We start from the raw sequence: 13,932 nt of genomic DNA on the forward strand, positions 1-13,932 counted from the left end.
TCCAAATTTCTCATAAAACTTCACAATTCGTTCATATTTTCTCCATTATATCTTCAACCAGTCTACGAATAACATATATATATATATATATATATATATATATATATATATATATATATATATTATATATAATATAATATATATATATATAATATATATATATATATATGATTTAGTAGTTAATATATATATATATATATATATATATTTATTTATTTTTCATAGCAAGCTATACAAAGTACATTCAGCTACATTTCTTACAGTTATATATAGCTGAATGTACTTTGTATAGCTTGCTATGAAAAATAAATCAAAATATATATATATATATATGTAGACTGGTTGAAGATATAATGGAGAAAATATGAACGAATTGTGAAGTTTGTGAGAAATTTGGAAATGCTATCTAAATAAATGAGATTTGTGTCGCACAGTGTGTTAAAATAGTATTTTGTGAAAATATTGTTTAATTACAAGCTTAATCTTTATACATAGATAAAAGAAGAGTATAAAGTCTTTATATTATATAGTGTAGTGCATTACCATATCCTGATGCCATGGATTATTGAAATCTTCCAATTTAACACTAAGATTAACTAATTGTAAGTACTATTTACTATTTTATTTTTTCTTTTTACTCCAATTCAATTGTTTTGGTTTTTAATTTTATTTTTAGTTTCCACAGAATGAAGGCTAGGATTATAGCCGAAACGTATGGATGTAAAATAAACTTTTGAAAGAAATTCATGTTTTTTACTTCAGTTAAAATTTTTGACTTAAAATTAATTGAAGATAAGCCATAGACCTGCTACGGCTTTGACTATGAGATAAGCAGAATAAAAGGTTCCATATCCCTGTTTGGTCCGTCTGGTTCGGCCGTGTTTCTCGCTTTTCACAGCTGTGGTGCTTCGGCATTGCGTCGACCCGTTCGAAGTCGCAGCTCGCAGCTCAATCGTGCATTAATTCATTCCAGCAGTCGTCTGGCTAGCGTCATTCTTTGCACTTGTGTTTTAATATTTGCTTTTTAAATATTACAGTTTTGTGCAGTGAAGGAACTGATTTTGTGCATTTTAACTTCAACTTTTTAACTATTCGAAAAAAAAATTTCAATTATATCGCTGTTTATATACGGGGTTTATCACTCAAAGTGATAAATTTTTCATTTTTACTAAATCGTGTACAGATTTGATATTTTGAATTAAATATTCATATATATAATAGGATTACAGAGATATTGTTTAATTTAATTTATCCTCACTTTACGATTTGAGGTAAGTTCAGCAATTTTTGTTTTTGCATGAGAACATAACCTAGAACTATTTTATTTGTAATTTGGAAAAATTTTATGTTACTGCAGTTTATGCTAGATTAAAATTATGTATTACAATTATGTTAGAAATTATATTTACTTTCATAACAAGTAAAAAAATAAAACGATATTTACATGAAATTCTTATTTCACTTACGTGAAATAAGTTTCCTGTGATATAGATAAAAGTTCAATTTTTAGTAATAAATGTTTGTTTTTTTTATTTTTACTTGTTTTCAATTATTTTAAGTATATTTCCAATTGCTATCTCAAGTTTGTAATAATTTATCTTTTTCCCTTACGATGAAGGGTTGAACACATAACCTTACATTGGAATTTGTTTTACATATTGAATTCTTCACAACGAGAATATGGTCTTTCTAAAAACTTTCTAAAAACTCGCACAGCTCTGAATGATATCAACAGGAGTAAAAGCGTGGTTAAGGTCACCAAAATAATTATTACTTAAATCATCAGATTTATGGAAAGTTCACGTTCATGTATATAGAATTTTTAATATAGGTTTTTTTTTTTTTTTTTTTTTTTAACAGCAATCAGAACCTTACGTCCTATGAGCTGTTGGGCTGAAACTTCTCCTTACTTCATATTTTTTTTAGATAGTAACCCAATGTTACCATCCATATTTAATGATTTTTGTTATTAGAATTAATTTAATAGGGCTGACTTTTTTTATTGGTGCAGCAATGCCGGGCAAGGGCTATTTTCACTTGGAAACATATTGCTATCTATATTTCTAATTATAAGTGAAAATCGTTGTCACTGCTGCCTGACAACAGGCTGCTCGAAGTGGGTATCGAACCCGGGACCTCTGATTCAGGTCATAGGGTTATTTTTAAACTTACGTTTAAGACTTTTTTTTATTAATTTACATAATTAAGTACTTTCAGTATGGGATGGTTTTTACTGATATATTAAATTCCCACCATTTACATCAATAATTTCACTGATAATAAATTTACGACGTTCTTCGTATTGTTAGATTTATTATATTGTCAGATCTTGCCTTACATTTAGAGAACTAGAAGTAATTTTTTATGCAAAGGCAGATTGCATAGCATTATCTTTATCAAACTTTTTTATTCTTTATCAAACAATATTTTTAACTTCCCGTAGGATAGTTATAGTAATGGGCCAAAAATCGAAAATGAATTTTTTTGCATTTCTCGACGTTTTGAAGGTTTCTGAACATTTTGTCATACCTCAGAAAAATGGATGTTGTGTGTGTGTGTGTTTTCTGTCCAATTTTTTTCGTTCACGTTTTCGGGCGCACGGATCAACCGATTTGAATGGTTCAAAAAACATTCGATTCCTATTGATAGGGAAATGTGCTGATTAGTTTTTGGCAAAGAAAGGTCCAGTCGTTACGGAGATACGGAGCAAAGAGGGCAGAAAATACAAATCGAGTTTTTGAGAGAACGGAGTACCCGATTTGAATGATCTAAAAAACATTCAATTTGTAATGGTTGGGAGAGGTTATGATCAGTTTTTGGTAAAGGCAAGTCCAGCCATTTCGAAGATTCAAAGCTAAATGCAAAAAATGGCAGTTTTTGAGAGAACTAAGCGTCCGATTTGAATGATCTAAAAAACTTTCTGCTTGTTTTAGCAAAATAATTGCTTTTGGAAAAAGTTTCATTTTTTATTTATTTTTTTCGAATATAGTTCTGATTTTATTTTTAATTCTGACTAAAGTCAGTAACTTCCCGTCGGGTAATTTATAGTAATCGCAAAAAAAATGGAAAATGAAAAATTTTATATATCTTTACGTTTCAAAGGTTTCTGAATATTTTGGCATAACTTAGAAAAAATGTATGTAATGTATGTATGTATATGTGCGTGTGTATGTGCGGATACATTTTTTTGTTTTTATGTTGATGCATAAATATTAGATTTTAGCGTTTTAATCCACCTGAAATTAACTATTAGTCGTTTTTCGACATAGCAGGACCACATGCTGAGAAATAACATTTACAGATGCGCTCACAGCTATCGCCAGTTACAATTTTTCTTCTTGATATTTAAACATTGTTTCACATGTTTTAATCAGTTACGTTTTAATCAGTTACATCCATTTATTTCATATTATTGAGTTGTTATTATCTTCCCGTAGGGTAAGCTATAGTAACCACAAAAAAACAAAAAAAAAATTTTTATATATCTATGTTTCAAAGGTTTCTGAACATTTTGGCATACCTTAGAAAAAATGTATGTATGTATGTATGTGTGCGTGTGTGCGGATACAATTTTTTGACGACGATTTCGAAAACATCGATCAACCGATTTCAATGATTCAAAAAAAAAAGTTCGATTCCTATTGATGGGAGACGTCCTGATTGGTTTTTGGTAAAGGCAGGGACAGTCGTTTCGAAGAACCGAGACAAAAATGCTAAAAATGGTAAATCCGTTTGTGAGAGAGAGAACGGAGCGTCCGATTTGAATAATTCAAATAACATTTTACTTGTATGAACGAAACGAAAAACTGCTCAAATTGTTGGAAAAGCAGTCGAGCGATTTCAGAGATACAATAAAAAAAAGTTAAAAGAAAGCCATTTGGCGGTCAGAAATAATCATTATACAAATTTGCATTAAATTTTTGGATCATTTATGAAAAATTTAACAGGTACAAATTTTGTTTACATTTCTATGCTTTTAAATTTATGCTTATTTTAAATTACGCTACGGGAAGTTCGAGCAATTTGCTTTAAGGCACCATGCCATGTACCAGTGGTCACCTCTTAAAATATACGAGAAATTCAATATGTAACAATGCTTCACACTAAACTTATAATAATTCAAAAGTTGTATAATTGTTTGTAGATAAGGTTTTTGCATGTTTAATATTGCATATAAACCCGGTTATATTGTCATATAATATAACGATATAAAGTTTTGTCTTTGTATGCATACCATGACCTACATTAAAAACGATCATTCTATTTATCTGTAGTACAACGATCAAGCCAGCTATAAAAATAGAAATTTGAATTTGTTTATATAAGCCTACAAATTGTTATTGTATGATTTCTACATCTCTTGCAAAAATTTACATATCATTAATATTTTTTATTCGTTGTACACGTTACATATTATTTAATTTAGTGTGACGGGATTCGATTCAGAGGTCCGAGTTTGATACCCCTTTCGAGCAGCCTGATGTCAGGCAGTAGTGACATCGGGTTTCCCTTGAAAATAGATGGCAATGTTTTCATGTCATTACCTGGTATTTCCACATTCAATAAAATGTTTTTTTGGTCATATATTAACTGCAATCAAAACATTATGTCCTATAAGCTGTTGGGCTGAAACTACTCCTTTCGTTGTATTTCAAGATAGTAACCCAACGGTAGATACATCCATATTTGATTACTTTATTATTAGAATTTATTTAATAGGGCTGACTTATTATTCAATTTGTTGCAGCAAAGTCCGAACAACCCTGATATCGAGCAGTAGCGATATCAATTTTCACTGATCTTCAATTTGTTTTCATGTGAAAATAGCAATTTCCGGGCATTGCTGCACCAAATTGAATAATAAGTCAGACGTATTAGATAAATTCTAATAATAAAGTAATCAAATATGGTTCAAGTATGGGTTTCAGCCCAACAGCTTATAGGAAATAAGGTTCTGATTGCTGCTAAAATATGATACACAAAAAAAATTTCGTAAGAAAATCTAAATGTAAAAACTGCGCAGTACAAAAATAGTACATTAAATAAAATAAACAAATTGCATTACCGAAATGGCAAACAATAACAATTCGATTGTAAATGTTATCAATAACGTTTTGCTTTAATTTTAATTAACATTAATATACCGTCTGAGTGTTTATTGCAAATTGGCTTAGGAAAATTGATTAATGATTCAGATTGTGTAATCAATATGGAATTTTTATTTATAGTCGAAGAATGCAATTGTTCTTACGGCGCATTTCTTCTTATTAAACGAATTCGATAAATATTTATAGTAATCACAAGTAATCATTAGCATGCATGAATTATTCATTCAAAACTTCATTCATCAATTTTGTCAACAATAAACATACCGTTATTGTTCTTGCTTCAGCTAGCTATTATGTTGATAAGCTAATTAATTCTTATTCGTCTTAATTATAGTCGACAGGTGTGTTTAATTAGAATGCTTTAACTGGAAACGTGTTAATAATATTTATTGTTATTAATTGTTTTGTTATTATGAATCAGGTTTTTAGTATCGTTTCTGAATGACGCCAAGTTTTTTAGAAATTGTTTTATATGAAGTTCAGATAAAATAAGGAGTGATTATGCATGTCAATTTTTATTCATGTGAACGTACTTAATTCGTAGAACGATTAATTTAGAGGTTTCGATAAATATGTTTGACAAGTTGGATTACTTCACACAATGCTATTTTAATTTTTTTTATGTTTAACCTTTCGAGTTTTTTTCGCGCCACCATTTGGTGACACAATGAAGAGAAGAAACAAGTTGGATTACTACTCAAATATTATATATGTCTCATAAACTAACATTTTATGTGTTCAGGTTGTTCAATACTATAATCTTGATAAATTGTAACTCTTCTATATATTACATGCTATAGCGAGAAAATAAGAAAAATTGGTTGATTTTGGTAATCGAAAATATATCAAACGAATTTATTATTTATTAAAATAACAATAATTTATATATAACAAATATGTAGTTTCTTGCATTAAACTTCCTGTAGGGTAGTTATAGTAATGGGCCGAAAATCGAAAATGAAAATTTTTGCATTTCTCCACATTTCGAAGGTTTCTGAACATTTTGGCATACCTCATTGTCAGAAAAAATGGATGTGTGTGTGTGTGTGTTTTGTGTGTCCGCATTTTTTCGTCCACGTTTTCGGGCGCACGGAGCAGCTGATTGCTATTGATGCATTTAATTTGTAATAATTGGGAGAAGAGGTGATTAGAAATACAGAACTAAATGTGCAAAAAATTGCTGTATTTGAGAGAACTAAGCACCCGATTTGAATGATTCAAAGAACTTTTTGCTTGTTTTAACAAAATAATTGCTTTTGAAAAAAAAAATTTCGAAAAAAATTTTTTTGTATATCAAAAATAATTCAAATTTAAATTTTGATTTTGACTAAAGTTCTAATATACTTTACACAAATAATTTCAACTTTGCAATTTAGTTTATATAATTCTTCTAGATATTAGACAATGTTACAATATTTATAATAATTATTTGAAAATATTCAATATTCCTCGAACATTTCTTTGCGGTACGGGAAGTTCCAGCAATTGGTATTAAGGCACGATGCCATAACCACTAGTTAAAAAGTATTATATAACATATGCTAATAATCCGAGTAAGATCAGGCTACAATGTACACAAATCTAAACATCGTTCGAGTTATTCATGTACTTTGAAATTTGATTATCGAGTTTTTCTCGGCTTCATAATCAGCATTGTAATTTATTATTTTAAACGAAAATTTATTTACACTTTCGGGCACTAACAAATAATTGTTTAATATTATTAGGTTGTCAAATATCTCCCTTCCGCCTTTTTGTATTATAAACCAAGAGCAAAAAAGCGGAAGGGAGATATTTGACAACCTAATATTAGTTAGAAATAATATAGTCGAGGTCAGTATGAATAGAACTACGACATCTTCTTCGATATCTTTTTTAGTTCTTACAAAAGTGAATTTAAAAAAAGAACCACTTTCACAGATTTTCAATATCTCGGCCAAATGATAAGCTAGGGATTTGACATCGGTATATCGTTTTCTTCGAATTTAGCTAGATTTATAAAGTCGTATAAATCGTTTAAATACCTGGGTGGGTCCGATTTTGTATGGAATCACGCCTATACCCTTTAATACAAAATTTCCGAACGGTAATCATTATTCATGCTCACAGTGAGTTCTTAACGATATGCTTTAAGAAAAGGTATGGATCTTCCTAATTTGAAGATAGATTTCTAAACTATAAACCGGAATTGATGATTTATTTGAATTATAGTACGCAGTAGACACTTAAGAGACTACTGTTAATTAGCCTTGACCTAAACGGCGGGCGGCTTGCTGTGCCTTATCTATTTATTTTCTATGTTCCATTGAATTGCATAGCATTGCATAACTCCTTCTGTGGCAGTGTTTCATTTATCATTCATAATGAAAAAAACGATAAACAGAATGCTCTGTTCACGTGCTCAATGCGTGGTGCACGTTGTAGCCGTACTACGCATTGTGGCTCTAATTATAGACGACATCCGCGGACTTCGAAAAACTGCCGGCATGCTTTTCACGCATGTCTCAAAATCTAATCAACATTGTTTTTGGAGCATATGATGGTCCGCTGGCATTTTCCTTTCTTGCTGTTTGTTAATGAATCAGCTGTATCGGAACAAATTAATTAGTTATGTCAAAAACTTCAATTCAATCAGTTGTATGATGATCAGGATCAGGACGGCTGTCCTCCTGGAGGGACAACACAAGTCAGTCTGTGCGCTCGTTTGTCTCCTCTGAGGCACCGCGGCCAGTAATATTCATGGAGCCTTTCAAATATATTTTTGCATTTAAAGTAGAATTTTATTTATAATGTATTATTTATTTTCTTGTTCAATTAATTTATGAAATATTTACTTTTCTGATTTATTATTTTTATATAATAGTGTTTATTAGTCTATATCAAGTTTTGTAAATTATATGTGGCCTTCGAGTTGAAAAGTTGCTCATTTTTAACTTCCCGTAGGGCAAGTTATAGTAATCGCAAAAAAATCGAAAATTTTTATATATCTTTACGTTTATGAGGTTTCTGAACATTTTGGCATACCTTAGAAAAAATGGATGTGTGTGTGTGTGTGTGTGTGTGTGTGTGCGTGTACGTGTGTGTGTGCGGATACAAATTTTCGTCGACGATTTCGGAAACACGGATGAAGCGATTTGAATAATTCAAAAAACATTCGATTCGTATTGATAAGGAGACGTGCTGATTAGTTTTTGGCGAACAGGTTTAGCCGTTCCGAAGATATGGGGCAAAAAGTGCCAAAAACGGTAACTCAGTTTTTAAGAGAACGGAGCGTCCGATGTGAATAGTTCAAAAAACATTTTACTTGTATTGACAAGATGAAGGATTGATCAAATTTTCATGAAGGCAGGTCTAGCGGTTTCGGAGATCTAACAAAAAGAAAAGTAAAAGAAAATGCCATTTGGCGGTCAAAAATGAACATTAGACATATGCACATTAATTATCAGATATTTTATAGAGATTTTAACAATAAGTATAAATTTTGTTTACATTCCTATGTGTTCCGTACCAATGTTTACGCGTTAGACGGCGACGCGGCGTTTACGCGCTTCGATATTTCGTCTTTATGCAGTTAAAGCAGTACGATTGCTTTGAAAAAAAGTTCAGAATTTCCAAAATATTTCAAAATAAATGATTTAAGATAGAATGATTTAATATGGTTCGAAATTTTATTAAAAGTTTCAAATCATTGATCAACTTTTATTGATTATTTTTAATTAGTCGAATTTTGAATTGCGGTACGGGAAGTTCCAGCAATTTGCCTTAAGGCACGATGCCTTAATTGCCTTAAGACAGAATTCCACTTACAGCTAGTTAGGAATAAATTTATGCTCTGATAGGACTGTGTTCTCCTTTCAAGGTTTACTATTAGTTATTATCAAAATGTTTTTTTACTCTTTATTGCAGAATCATTTTTTTCCAAATGCGGTACAACGACCAAGCAATTCGTAAAGAAAAGTTCTCATTAAAAAGTCAGTCATATAAAAAACAATATATTATACTTTTTTGTGGAATGATAAAAAAAACTATCACTAGGCTAATTAATTATAACGACAGTAAAATCAATGCGCTATGCCTTTTAGAAATTGCTTTAAACTTTAACATATAGCAGAAAATAAATTTAGATATCACCGTAAATTGTCCTTCAATGACTAGAAATTCATATAAAACAAATTTCACAACATACATAAAATATCAAGTTTACATCAGGTACATTTTATTCAGAATGCCGCACCGAGTTGCTTGTAGATTGTTTTTAAATCAGTGCCGTCTGGTAAGGGCTAAATTTTATATGGTTCTATGGTTTATTGCTTGTTTATGTAGTCTTGTAGAGTTTAAATTCTGGATTAGAATGATGTTTGCAATTCTGGATGAAAATTTGTATAATTTTACTGCAGTTGAGGATGGAAAAAGTGATGATCAACTCTTCTAGACCCTAGAAAGTGTGCGATTTTGTAATATGATTTTCGTGATATTCATCACAATATCTATAGCTGATCTTTCTCTCGCAATATATCAGTAATTATATGAATAAAATCTGCCAAAACCATCATACTGTTCATGTTTTAACACTGAATATTGATAATGTATTAAGTAAGAGCTTGGCCAATGATTAATGCGTAAAACATTGCGTTGTGTAATGTCGCCACCGCGAAGCTTTTTTGAGACTAGGGTTTCATAATGTTTTTTCTTTATTTCTTTAATAACGTATCAAAACAGAAGTGAATCTAATATTCATTGGTATCTAATAAACATTAGAAGAGAGATTGATGAATATTGATTGAAAATTATCCTTTGGATTGATACCTTCGGATTGACGAAAAAAATTACGTTTACAAATCATAAACATATGTTACAATTGAATTTCATGTTTTACATATAGTTGTCATAGTATAGACCTCTAGTGTTCATACGGACTGTCTTCTTGCATTTATAATTTAGCCCAAGTTATGTTACGTAATATTGAATGCATATTTGATATTGCATCTATTTATAGCACTCCTTCCCAGCATCGTGGTGGGCTTTGAAATGTGAACATGCTCCACATTGATTCAGTATTTTGCACAAGTAGGAAATATTATGTTAGAAAGAAAAAAACGAAATGCCAGATTTGTTTAGTAAACACCGCGAAATATATGCTAGACAGGTTATCAAACGCCGTCACCTCCAGACTGATTTATAAAAATAAATATTCAAAATCGTTTTAACTTTCTTATTAATTTCCTTAATTCGTTATTAATTTAAATTGTGGAGGTCACGGATGTTTTGTTTTCTATTTTGATTTTTGTTATCTATACTGTGTTCAATTAATATTTACTTCTGCTTATTGTTAATTCTTTTTTAGAAATTGACAACTAAATTTAGAATATAATTACCACGAAAATGATTCAATTTCATTAAAATAATTATTAGTATTTTTTAAATGTAAGCTAAAATGCTATATTTTGTGATTTGCAGTAAAAAAACAAAGAATCGGAAAGAAACTATCGAATTATAAATTAGCATTTTGGCACGTGTTCAATACTTTTTCAAATATTCTGTTTACAAGAAAAACTTCGATTGCACGTCTTGCGGAATATTTATGCAGAAATGTTTTGACATTACGAAAATGTTTACAGATGCTAATTAGTTAGTATTTATCATCATTAATATCAGCATTAGAGATAACACTTTGCAGTATTGGCAAGAATTACAAAGTTTTTTACAACTTTGTTTATAAATTTCTTATAAAAAGTTTTCCATTCTTCATTGTTTCAACTTTTGTCAATCGCAATTTTTTAAATACATTTATCACTAATTTGAAAGAAATTGTAATACGCGATTATTGTATCTTATCAATTACAATTTAAATTTTCTACAATATTTTATCCTTCAGCAGCTAATTCTTGTTTATTATCTCTTTCAAACCAATTTAATGCTTATTTTATCTCTTTAATTTTAGAGGAAATCTAAATGTGAAAACAACAAATTTTATCAAAAATTTGTTTGATCTAAACCAATCGTCATGATTCCAAGTTATGATCAGAATTCTAGCTTTGAAAAAAAAACACGCTTTTTTATTTACATGGAATGTGATACGTTTATGTACATTTATGTGATATGAATAACACGATAAATTAAAGTGGTCGTCTAGACACCGATACGGTATTATACATGTTTGCATATCTAAAGTCTTTACACTTGAGTGCAGAATTAATTGTAGAAAATTTCTATTTTTATACTATTTTGCATTTTGTATGAATATTATTAACTTCCCGTAGGGTAAGTTACAGTAATCGCAAAAAATCTAGAATGAAAATTTTTCAATATCTTTACTTTTTACAGTTAACATTTTGACATACCATAAAAACATAGATGTGTGTGCGTGTCTGTGTGTGTTTTGTGCGGATACAAATTTTCATCGACATTTTTTGAACACGGATAAACCAATTAGAATAATTAAGAAAAAAAAAATGGCTCGTATTGATGGCGAGACATGCTGATTAGTTTTTGACATAGGCAAGTCGAGACGTTTCAAAGATACGGAGCAAAAAGTGCCAAACGTGGTATTCAGTTTTTGAGAAACACTTTAATTGTATTAACGAAATGAAGATATTATTAAATTTTTAGCATGGTCCAGAAGTTAGTGAGATCCGATATAAAAAATTAAAAAATGCCAATTGGCGGTTAAAAATGATCATTAAACATATGCACATCAAATAATCAGATATTTTATAGAGTTTAATAATAAGTACAAAATTTGTTTACATTTCTATGGGTTCCGTACCAATGTTTAACCTTGCTTTGAAAAGGAAAGTTCAAAATTTTCAAAATTTTTGGTATGGGAAGTTCGGGCAATTTGCCTTAAAGCACGATGCTATGCATTATTTGTTTCCTTTTATTTTGCTAGTCTCATTCAAATTATAAATATTTGTTATATAACCATAAGCTATATTTTATTTCTGGCTACAAATAGTATGTTACATAAGCATTATGTTATTAAATATCATATTCCTTGCAAAATGTAATTATGGACACTTAATTTGATTAATTGCGCGCCGATTATACTACAAACTTTTATGTTATATATTCAACTCGAATCTTCTTGATCACTTCAATGTCGATTTGTTAATGCATTTTTTATAAAAATGTTCTGATATTTTTGTTTTTTTTTATTACTTTTATTTCTCTATAACATCTTGTTATCTGTGTAATATGTCGGTTAACTTTTAGGCATTTATTTTTGGAAAATAAATTACGATATTCTACTAAATTGATTATTAAATTTGATCTCCATTTCAAAGAAAATTCCAACAAAAATAGTTTCAATTTCTTTGATTTTATTATCACTGATACATTTTAATGACATATCAATTATTTATTATTACTAACAATAACATTATATTCGAGTTCAAAGATTCAAATCTCGAAGTTTAGTTTTTATCGACTTTTATCATGAATTTAAAATAATGTTTTTCGATGTCTTTTGTCTCATATCATCGAGTAACGCAAGTTCAACAAACTGTTTCTTTCGCGGCCCAAATGTTTAAATTGGCATAAAGAGTACAAAGTTTAATATATGATGCACAGCTTATTGATAAATAGATCAATTTGACATCAATTGATGACGTCTTTTCTTATCTATACTATGTAAGAAAATATATTATTGTATTTGATAAGAATAAAAGTTTGTTTCCGTAACATCGAGATGGTAACTATCAACACTTGATATTTTTTACATTTCGGTCGGTTTATAGTTTCATGATTTTTTCAAAAAAAAAAAACAGTAATGGCATACATAAGAAAATTACAACAAAATAGTGTTAAATAGCAAATAGCAAATGTGTAAACAATCAGTGCAGTATAAATTGTCTGTTAATTTAAAACATTTGTTTTTTGATATGCTGAATTAGTAAAATATTAGATACTGATTGAATTATAAATTGTTGGATTTACAATAGGGGCAATCGTGGCTAGTGCTTATGGCGGCAAAATTTTGAAAGTCGGAAAAAAATGTATACAATATAATTAAAGAATTCTTTTTAATAGCATTTTTATCTTAAGAAATATAATTTGTAAGGTATCAAATTAAAACTTTGTACATTATACGTTTCAAAATATAAGTGAATACTAACTATATTAATATAGTTTAATTTATTTCCACGAATATTTGGAAATATAATGTTTGATTCTTTTATTTTTGCAGATTAACACATTTGATTTTTTTTTCTAAAAATCAGAACATTTTCAAATTATTCATGCCTTTTTTAAATAAACTTAAATTTAAATCCGACCCTGTATATATGATTATTTATGTCGATTTGTGGTGTACATAATTCGTGATTAAACTTCTGAAGTTAGATTATTCTCATTAACGTAATACAATTTATGTCGCTAATTGAACTTCAACGTAATAATTTTGTCTGTCTCATCATATAATTTAACTAAAGAGTGAAAATGTTGTAGAGAGGAGAGATTATTTAACACTTTGGGGACGGCTGTCCACTTGAGTGGACAAACAAACTCTGTGAGGCACAGGCTATATTATAAACAATGACTCAGTTTGCATCGAAAAGTAGAATATATCACATATAGCAGTGATAAACAGTGTTATATTTTGAAAATAATTTTAAGTTATTTTAGTAGTATATTTAGCATTTTTCTTTGCTATATAGTCTTTTTCTTAATGTTTAAAACGACCGAGCGCTTTTAAATATGGCAAAACGACTGGTAAATTTTGTTAATTAAGCAGTAGTGAAGATGAGTTTCAAATAGACGTTCATACAAACAAATTTTACGAAATTACTATTCGCACCGATGATAGTGATAAGTGTGATGATGATAT

At 29.3% G+C, this 13,932-nt stretch overlaps 1 protein-coding gene across 2 annotated transcripts in view; it reads left to right on the forward strand.

Moving 5' to 3' along the window:
* The first annotated feature begins 984 nt into the window (after positions 1–984).
* LOC113378636 (glutamate synthase [NADH], amyloplastic) overlaps positions 985–13,932 on the forward strand; it is a 38,862-nt gene continuing 25,914 nt past the window's right edge. For both annotated transcript variants that reach the window (XM_026619193.1, XM_026619194.1), the window contains exon 1: positions 985–1,271. The gene's annotated coding sequence lies outside the window, so the exon portion shown is untranslated. The remainder of the gene's footprint in view (positions 1,272–13,932) is intronic.

The sequence above is a fragment of the Ctenocephalides felis genome, unplaced genomic scaffold (genome assembly GCF_003426905.1).
Source record: "Ctenocephalides felis isolate EL2017-DRISC unplaced genomic scaffold, ASM342690v1 CF-g0.4_SCAFFOLD_01886, whole genome shotgun sequence".
Classification (NCBI taxonomy): Eukaryota; Metazoa; Arthropoda; class Insecta; order Siphonaptera; family Pulicidae; genus Ctenocephalides; species Ctenocephalides felis.